Below are 10000 nucleotides of genomic sequence, written 5' to 3' on the forward strand. Positions count from 1 at the left end.
GACAGACACAGCCACGCGCACCCGCCACCGCCCTCGGGAGCAGCCAGCAGGCACGGGGCTCGGCGTGCGGGCAACACGCCGGAGGAGCAAACGGGGCGCCCTCCAGAGATGGGGGGGGGGGGGGCAAGCTGCACCGGGCCGCACCGGCTCACAGGGCACCTCTGCCTCCCCGAAATGTGGGCTTGCATTTTCCCTCAAGCTGCACCGAGTTACATCTCCATCACGGGGCGCCCCTCTGGAGCCAGGAGGAAGCCGTGCTGGGGCACCGGCTTGCCCTCCTCCCCCCATGCCGGGCTCCATAGCATACGAGTGGCCAGTCACCGCCGCTGGCTTTTCCCTTAGATGCCGTGCCCCCGCGGGCTGCGGCTTTGGCCATGGGGGGGAACCCCCGTGAAGAGGGTCCAGTGCTGGGAACTCTCTCTGCCCCTTACCGGGCTCTCTCTCGCCGTGCCTGGACGGGCTTGCTTTCCATTCTTGGTGGGACCGACGCCGGCACCACGTCTCCCCGGCTTTCTCTGCCCCCGTGCCCCACCGGGCAAACGTCGCTTCGGGGGTTCCACACTTCGGCAGTGGCCGGCGCCAGCCACTCGTCAACTTTTTTTCTTTTCCCCGCTTTCGTTGCCGAGCCCGGGCTGGGCTCCGGCTCACGGACGAGCGAAACCCATCCAACACCGCTGAGGGTGCGCCAGCGGCCGCTCCAAACCGCCGCGCCTTTGTTCGACCCCGCGGGTCCCCTCTCTGACCCGGGCGAAAGCCACCGAGAAGCCAGACGGACCCCTGCCCAGCCGCCTGGCGGGTGGCTTGGAGCAGCCGCTCGGCAGCGCTGCCCTGGGAGTGCTCGGCGTCGCTTGTTCCCTCATATACGGAACTGGAGGGCCGTCAGCTCCGCGAGCGCACAACCAGCCGACCTCCGCCCAGCGGCAGGTCGCAGAAATCACGCCGGCTTGTACGATGACGTAGGCGGAGGCAGAGCGCAACAGCGACCCCTTGGCGACAAGCGCGATCTCCGCGGAGAGCACGTCTACTCGCCGAGGGAGAGCACGTCTACTCGCCCAGGGAGAGCACGTCTACTCGCCCAGGGAGAGCACGTCTACTCGCCGAGGGAGAGCACGTCTACTCGCCCAGGGAGAGCACGTCTACTCGCCCAGGGAGAGCACGTCTACTCGCCGAGGGAGAGCACGTCTACTCGCCGAGGGAGAGCACGTCTACTCGCCCAGGGAGAGCACGTCTACTCGCCCAGGGAGAGCACGTCTACTCGCCCAGGGAGAGCACGTCTACTCGCCCAGGGAGAGCACGTCTACCTCCCGCCTGAGGGAGAGCACGGGGGGGGGGGACAAAGACAGGCGGCAGCAGCTTCGGTGAACGTCACCCGGGAGGCGACCGGGGCTGTCCCGGGGCAGTCCCGGGAAGCCGGCGTCCGACACAGGGAACCGTCAGCTGCCGGACCGGGGCGAATCCCCGCGGCCACGGCAGGGGTGGGGGCTCGAAGACAGCCGGCAGTCGCCTCGGTGAACGTCACCCGGCCGGCGACCGCGGCCGTTCCGGGGCCGTCCCGGGAAGCCTGCGACAGGCACGGGGTCCCAGCCGCGGCCGGACCGACTCGAAGCCCCGCGGCCCCGGCACGGGGGAGGCCCAAAGACTGGCGGCAGCCGCTTCGCTGAACGTCACCCGGCCGGCGACCGGGGCCGTCCCGGGGGCCGTCCCGGGATGCCGGCTTCCGGCACGGGGTCCCGGCCGCGGCCGGAGCGGCTCGAATCCCCGCGGGTCCCGGCAGCAGCCGGAGCCGCTCGCCCTTCGGGCTCCCGGCACCCTACGGATCCGCCGACTCGTTCGCGGGCGGCGGGGGGAGGCAGTGAAGGAGGTGCGGGCAGAAGCGGCAGCGGAGGCGGAGGGGGGGGGGGGCTCGAAGACAGCCGGCAGCCGCTTCGGAGAACGTCACCCGGCCGGCGACCGCGGCCGTTCCGGGGCCGTCCCGGGAAGCCTGCGACAGGCACGGGGTCCCGGCCTCGGCCGGACCCGCACTGGGTGCCGCCGCCTCGGGCTCTCGGGACGGTATGGATCCGCCGACTCGTTCGCCGGCGGCGGGGGGAGGCAGTGGAGGGGGTGCGGGCAGAAGCGGCAGCGGAGGCGGAGGGGGGGGGGGGCTCGAAGACAGCCGGCAGCCGCTTCGGTGAACGTCACCCAGGAGGCGATCGGGGCCGTCCCGGGGCCGTCCCGGGATGCTGGCTTCCGCCACGGGGTCCCGGCCGCGGCCGGAGCGGCTCGAATCCCCGCGGTCCCGGCAGCAGCCGGAGCCGCTCGCCGTTCGGGCTCCCGGCACCCTACGGATCCGGCGACTCGTTCGCGGGAGGCGGGGGGAGGCAGTGAAGGAGGTGCGGGCAGAAGCGGCAGCGGAGGCGGAGGGGGGGGGGGGGGCTCGGAGACAGCCGGCAACCGCTTCGGTGAACGTCACCCGGGAGGCGACCGGCGACCGGCCCGGGAAGCCATCGTCCGGCCCGGGATCCCGGCCGCGGCCGGACCGGCTCGAAGCCCCGCGGCCCCGGCACGGGGGAGGCCCAAAGACTGGCGGCAGCCGCTTCGCTGAACGTCACCCGGCCGGCGACCGGGGCCGTCCCGGGGCCGTCCCGGGATGCCGGCTTCCGGCACGGGGTCCCGGCCGCGGCCGGAGCGGCTCGAAGCCCCGCGGTCCCGGCAGCAGCCGGAGCCGCTCGCCGTTCGGGCTCCCGGCACCCTACGGATCCGCCGACTCGTTCGCCGGCGGCGGGGGGAGGCAGTGGAGGGGGTGCGGGCAGAAGCGGCAGCGGAGGCGGAGGGGGGGGGGGCTCGAAGACAGCCGGCAGCCGCTTCGGTGCACGTCACCCGGCCGGCGACCGGGGCCGTCCCGGGGCTGTCCGGGGATGCCGGCTTCCGGCACGGGGTCCCGGCCGCGGCCGGAGCGGCTCGAATCCCCGCGGCCCCGGCAGCAGCCGGAGCCGCTCGCCGTTCGGGCTCCCGGCACCCTACAGATCCGGCGACTCGTTCGCCGGCGGCGGGGGGAGGCAGTGGAGGGGGTGCGGGCAGAAGCGGCAGCGGAGGCGGAGGTGGGGGGGGGCTCGAAGACAGCCGGCAGCCGCTTCGGTGAACGTCACCCGGGAGGCGACCGGGACCGGCCCGGGAAGCCATCGTCCGGCCCGGGATCCCGGCCGCGGCCGGACCGGCTCGAAGCCCCGCGGCCCCGGCACGGGGGAGGCCCAAAGACTGGCGGCAGCCGCTTCGCTGAACGTCACCCGGCCGGCGACCGGGGCCGTCCCGGGGCCGTCCCGGGATGCCGGCTTCCGGCACGGGGGTCCCGGCCGCGGCCGGAGCGGCTCGAAGCCCCGCGGTCCCGGCAGCAGCCGGAGCCGCTCGCCGTTCGGGCTCCCGGCACCCTACGGATCCGCCGACTCGTTCGCCGGCGGCGGGGGGAGGCAGTGGAGGGGGTGCGGGCAGAAGCGGCAGCGGAGGCGGAGGGGGGGGGGGGCTCGAAGACAGCCGGCAGCCGCTTCGGTGAACGTCACCCGGCCGGCGACCGGGGCCGTCCCGGGGCTGTCCGGGGATGCCGGCTTCCGGCACGGGGTCCCGGCCGCGGCCGGAGCGGCTCGAATCCCCGCGGTCCCGGCAGCAGCCGGAGCCGCTCGCCGTTCGGGCTCCCGGCACCCTACAGATCCGGCGACTCGTTCGCCGGCGGCGGGGGGAGGCAGTGGAGGGGGTGCGGGGAGAAGCGGCAGCGGAGGCGGAGGGGGGGGGGGGGCTCGAAGACAGCCGGCAGCCGCTTCGGTGAACGTCACCCGGGAGGCGACCGGGACCGGCCCGGGAAGCCATCGTCCGGCCCGGGATCCCGGCCGCGGCCGGACCGGCTCGAAGCCCCGCGGCCCCGGCACGGGGGAGGCCCAAAGACTGGCGGCAGCCGCTTCGCTGAACGTCACCCGGCCGGCGACCGGGGCCGTCCCGGGGCCGTCCCGGGATGCCGGCTTCCGGCACGGGGTCCCGGCCGCGGCCGGAGCGGCTCGAAGCCCCGCGGCCCCGGCAGCAGCCGGAGCCGCTCGCCGTTCGGGCTCCCGGCACCCTACGGATCCGCCGACTCGTTCGCCGGCGGCGGGGGGAAGCAGTGGAGGCGGTGCGGGGAGAAGCGGCAGCGGAGGCGGAGGGGGGGCGGGGGGGACGATAGTGGCGGGGGGCGGGGGGGTGCTCGAAGGCAGCCGGCAGCCGGTTCGGTGAACATTCGCCGGGGCGGGGGGGCGACCTGTCCGTGCCCGGGGCAGCCCCGGGAAGCCGGCAGCCAGCACGGGGGTCCCGGCAGCACCTGTTCCCTGCCCTGGGACTTGCCGTGCCCGGCGGCCGGTTGCCGGGTGGGGGGAGCGATGAGAGGCGGGGCGCAGCGGCCGGGGGCAGCGCCGGGCCGCAGCGGGGGGCTGGGCGGGTGGGGTAGGCGTCGAGCGGCAAGCCCTCGGCTGCAGCGAATGTTCGGCGGTGCGGGGCGGGGGGGGACGGGACGACACGTTGGGGGCGCCGAGTCCGAGCCACCCCCGGCCCCAGGGGCGGCCGGAGGGGGAGGCCGGTGCCTGGCCCTGGGAGCTGCTGGGCGCCGGATGGCCGAGGGTGCGTCAGAAGCCGCCCGAGCGGTCGAGCAGGTCCTCTAGAAAGGCCTAGGGTGGCTTCGAGGGCCCCGGGAGCAGTCGAGGGAGGCCTCCAGGCAGGTCTGGAGTGGATGGGAGGCCTTCCAAAGCAGACAAGGGAGGCTGCCAGCGGGGCCTAGGCTGGCACTGCAGCCTGTAAATGGTTGGGGGGGGGGCCTCTGGTGCGGCCTGGAGTCTCTGGGTGGCGTCCAGAGAGGTGCAAAAGATCCTCTGGTGCGGCCTGTGGTGGCGGAGAAGCCTGCAGAGCGTGCGGGGGAGGCTTCTGGTGCGGCCTGGGGTGGGTCGGAAGCCTGCAGAGCGTGCGGGAGAGGCTTCTGGTGCGGCCTGGGGTGGCTGAGAAGCCTGCAGAGCGTGCGGGAGAGGCTTCTGCTGCGGCCTGGGGTGGCTGAGAAGCCTGCAGAGCGTGCGGGGGAGGCTTCTGTTGGGGCCTGGGGTGGGTCAGAAGCCTACAGAGCGTGCGGGGGAGGCTTCTGGTGCGGCCTGGGGTGGGTCGGAAGCCTGCAGAGCGTGCGGGAGAGGCTTCTGCTGCGGCCTGGGGTGGCTGAGAAGCCTGCAGAGCGTGCGGGAGAGGCTTCTGTTGGGGCCTGGGGTGGGTCGGAAGCCTGCAGAGCGTGCGGGAGAGGCTTCTGTTGCGGCCTGGGGTGGCTGAGAAGCCTGCAGAGCGTGCGGGGGAGGCTTCTGGTGCGGCCTGGGGTGGCTGAGAAGCCTGCAGAGCGTGCGGGGGAGGCTTCTGGTGCGGCCTGGGGTGGCTGAGAAGCCTGCAGAGCGTGCGGGGGAGGCTTCTGGTGCGGCCTGGGGTGGCTGAGAAGCCTGCAGAGCGTGCGGGGGAGGCTTCTGGTGCGGCCTGGGGTGGGACGGAAGCCTGCAGAGCGTGCGGGAGAGGCTTCTGCTGCGGCCTGGGGTGGGTCGGAAGCCTGCAGAGCGTGCGGGAGAGGCTTCTGTTGCGGCCTGGGGTGGGTCGGAAGCCTGCAGAGCGTGCGGGAGAGGCTTCTGCTGCGGCCTGGGGTGGGTCGGAAGCCTGCAGAGCGTGCGGGAGAGGCTTCTGCTGCGGCCTGGGGTGGCTGAGAAGCCTGCAGAGCGTGCGGGAGAGGCTTCTGCTGCGGCCTGGGGTGGCTGAGAAGCCTGCAGAGCGTGCGGGAGAGGCTTCTGGTGCGGCCTGGGGTGGCTGAGAAGCCTGCAGAGCGTGCGGGAGAGGCTTCTGCTGCGGCCTGGGGTGGCTGAGAAGCCTGCAGAGCGTGCGGGAGAGGCTTCTGCTGCGGCCTGGGGTGGCTGAGAAGCCTGCAGAGCGTGCGGGAGAGGCTTCTGCTGCGGCCTGGGGTGGCTGAGAAGCCTGCAGGGCGTGCGGGAGAGGCTTCTGGTGCGGCCTGGGGTGGCTGAGAAGCCTGCAGAGCGTGCGGGGGAGGCTTCTGCTGCGGCCTGGGGTGGGTGAGAAGCCTGCAGAGCGTGCGGGAGAGGCTTCTGCTGCGGCCTGGGGTGGCTGAGAAGCCTGCAGGGCGTGCGGGAGAGGCTTCTGGTGCGGCCTGGGGTGGCTGAGAAGCCTGAAGAGCGTGCGGGAGAGGCTTCTGCTGCGGCCTGGGGTGGCTGAGAAGCCTGCAGAGCGTGCGGGGGAGGCTTCTGGTGCGGCCTGGGGTGGCTGAGAAGCCTGCAGAGCGTGCGGGAGAGGCTTCTGGTGCGGCCTGGGGTGGCTGAGAAGCCTGCAGAGCGTGCGGGAGAGGCTTCTGGTGCGGCCTGGGGTGGCTGAGAAGCCTGCAGAGCGTGCGGGAGAGGCTTCTGCTGCGGCCTGGGGTGGGTCGGAAGCCTGCAGAGCGTGCGGGAGAGGCTTCTGCTGCGGCCTGGGGTGGGTCGGAAGCCTGCAGAGCTTGCGGGGGAGGCTTCTGGTGCGGCCTGGGGTGGGTCGGAAGCCTGCAGAGCATGCGGGGGAGGCTTCTGCTGCGGCCTGGGGTCTCTGGGTGGCCTCTAGAGAGGTGCAAAAGACCCTCTGGGTTGGGCTGGGGTGGCTCTTGGACCCCTGCCACACAGTGGGGAGAGGCCTCCGGCCCGCCACCTGTGTCCCTGTGTGCCTGAGTGCCTGTGTCCCTGTGTCCCTGTGTCCCTGTGTCCCTGAGTGCCTGAGTGCCTGAGTGCCTGTGTCCCTGTGTCCTTGTGTCCCTGTGTCCCTGTGTCCCTGAGTGCCTGAGTGCCTGTGTCCCTGTGTCCCTGTGTCCCTGAGTGCCTGAGTGCCTGTGTCCCTGTGTCCTTGTGTCCCTGTGTCCCTGTGTCCCTGAGTGCCTGAGTGCCTGTGTCCCTGTGTCCCTGTGTCCCTGAGTGCCTGAGTGCCTGTGTCCCTGTGTCCTTGTGTCCCTGTGTCCCTGTGTCCCTGAGTGCCTGAGTGCCTGTGTCCCTGTGTCCCTGTGTCCCTGAGTGCCTGAGTGCCTGAGTGCCTGTGTCCCTGTGTCCTTGTGTCCCTGTGTCCCTGTGTCCCTGTGTGCCTGAGTGCCTGTGTCCCTGTGTCCCTGTCTGTGTACCTGTGTGCGAGAGTGTCCGGCACGCCACCCAGCGGCGGCGGGCAAGCAGGTAGGCGGGTGGGCGGGCCGGCGAGGGCCAGTGTGAGTTTGGGGGGTGGGAGGGGAGGCGGCAGCTGGAAGCGTCAGAGGAGGGGGCGTGGCTCCGGCTGGCCCCGGGAGCAGGTTCCCGGGACCGGGACCGGCTGGACCCGGCGGGTGGTTGATCCCGGGGCGGGGGGCAGAGGCGGCGGGAAGCGGCAGCTGCGTGTGCGGCGGGGGGGTGGAGGGCGAACCGCGGCGGGAAGCGGATGCTTCAGAGCAGGTTACGGGGGCGGGGACGGACGACACCACCTGTCCCCGCCCCGGGACGGGCTGGACCCGGCGCCCTGGACCCGGCGCCGTGTACCCGCCGCCGCCCCCGCCGCCGCCCCCCTCCGCCACCCCGGGACCCCGACGTTTTTTTGGCGCCCGCGCCTTTTTTTGCTCCCCGCCTGCCCGCGCTGCCCCGGGCCCTCCCCCGGGGCGGGGCGGGAGGGAGGGACGGACGGACGGGTAGCCGGGGATCTCCGAGCGCGCGCCACCAGACCGAGGCGGGTCCCGGCGGCGGCGGCGGCGGCGGCGGCGGCGGCGGCAGCAAGCGACGGCGGGGGGGGCAGGCTAGGGAGAGAGGGGGAGCGGCATGCGGTAGGGCTGGGGGGTTTGTTTCGGGGGGGAGGGGTGGGGGGGGGGTGGCAGCGGTCAGCGAGAGCGGGGAGAGGGGGAGCGGCATGCGGTAGGGCTGGGGTGTTTTTGGGGAGGGGGCGTTGGGGGGATTAGCGGGGGGGCGGGCAGCCGAGCCAAGCGGCAAGCCGGGGGGCGGGCGAGGGCGGCTTTAGGGCCGGAGGAGCGGAGCGCAACCTCCCCCGTGCAGGCTCCAGCGTGGAGAGCAGCAAGTTTTTGGGGACGGGGGACGACGGACGGGAGGGGCAGCGGCGAGAGGCTAGCTGCGGCAAGGGGCACCGGCACGGCCGCCCTAACAGCGCCGCCTCGGTCGCAGGGGTTAGAGAGCAGCCGGGCAGCCCGGGAGGGAAGCGGCAGCCCGCGAAGGGGGGAAGGGGGGGCTCCGCGCAAACCGCTAACGGGAGCCGGGGGGTGTGGGGAGCTGGGGGTGGCAGCAGCGGCAAGAGGCAACGTCGGGAGGGGGGGGCTCCGCGCAAACCGGTAACGGGGGCCGGGGGGTGTGGGGGGGGCGGTGGCGGCCGCGGCAAGAGGCAACGGCAGGCGGGGGGGCTCCGCGCAAACCGGCAGCGGGGGGGGGGGGGGCGGGGGGTAGCGGCAAGAGGCAACGGCGGGAAGGGGGGGCTCCGCGCAAACCGCTAACGGGAGCCGGGGGGTGTGGGGAGCTGGGGGTGGCAGCAGCGGCAAGAGGCAACGTCGGGAGGGGGGGCTCCGCGCAAACCGGTAACGGGGGCCCGGGGGTGTAGAGGGGGCGGTGGTGGCCGCGGCAAGAGGCAACGGCAGGCGGGGGGCGCTCCGCGCAAACCGGCAGCGGGGGGGGGCGGGGGGTAACGGCAAGAGGCAGCGGCGGGAAGGGGGGGCTCCGCGCAAACCGGCAGCGGGGGGGGGGCGGGGGTAGCGGCAAGAGGCAACGGCGGGAAGGGGGGGCTCCGCGCAAACCGGCAGCGGGGGGGGGGCGGGGGTAGCGGCAAGAGGCAACGGCGGGAAGGGGGGGCTCCGCGCAAACCGGCAGCGGGGCGGGGGGCGGGGGGTAGCGGCAAGAGGCAACGTCGGGAGGGGGGGGCTCCGCGCAAACCGGCAGCGGGGGGGGGGCGGGGGGTAGCGGCAAGAGGCAACGTCGGGAGGGGGGGCTCCGCGCAAACCGGCAGCGGGGGGGGGGCGGGGGTAGCGGCAAGAGGCAACGGCGGGAAGGGGGGGCTCCGCGCAAACCGGCAGCGGGGCGGGGGCGGGGGTAGCGGCAAGAGGCAACGTCGGGAGGGGGGGCTCCGCGCAAACCGGCAGCGGGGGGGGGGCGGGGGGTAGCGGCAAGAGGCAACGTCGGGAGGGGGGGCTCCGCGCAAACCGGCAGCGGGGGGGGGGCGGGGGTAGCGGCAAGAGGCAACGGCGGGAAGGGGGGGCTCCGCGCAAACCGGCAGCGGGGGGGGGGCGGGGGGTAGCGGCAAGAGGCAACGGCGGGAAGGGGGGGCTCCGCGCAAACCGGCAGCGGGGGGGGGGCGGGGGGTAGCGGCAAGAGGCAACGGCGGGAAGGGGGGGCTCCGCGCAAACCGGCAGCGGGGGGGGGGCGGGGGGTAGCGGCAAGAGGCAACGGCGGGAAGGGGGGGCTCCGCGCAAACCGGCAGCGGGGCGGGGGGCGGGGGGTAGCGGCAAGAGGCAACGTCGGGAGGGGGGGCTCCGCGCAAACCGGCAGCGGGGGGGGGCGGGGGGTAGCGGCAAGAGGCAACGTCGGGAGGGGGGGCTCCGCGCAAACCGGCAGCGGGGGGGGGGCGGGGGGTAGCGGCAAGAGGCAACGTCGGGAGGGGGGGGCGCCGCGCAAACCGGCAACGGGGGCGGGGGGGGGAGGCGGTCAGGGGCGGGGGGAGATTTCTAGAGATGCCGGCAGACCTTCTCCCCGGAGAACAGCGCTGTTGAAGAAAAGACTGCTTCAGAACACAACCTTTAATGAAAGACGCTCGATGAAAACAACACTTAATAAAAGAAGGTTTCATGCCGACTGCCTCTCTTCATTTACGCCGCCGCGGGGGGGGGGGGGGTTGGGGGCCGGGCGGGCGATACCAGGCGGCCCTCGTCCCGGGGACCACGTCTACCCCGCGGTTCCAGCCTCCGCGCGCTAAGTGCCCGCCCGGCCGCGGGGAGCACGTCTACCTC

The sequence above is a fragment of the Melanerpes formicivorus genome, unplaced genomic scaffold (assembly GCF_026170545.1).
Source record: "Melanerpes formicivorus ecotype bairdi unplaced genomic scaffold, bMelFor1.0.p_v2 SCAF_490, whole genome shotgun sequence".
Classification (NCBI taxonomy): domain Eukaryota; kingdom Metazoa; phylum Chordata; class Aves; order Piciformes; family Picidae; genus Melanerpes; species Melanerpes formicivorus.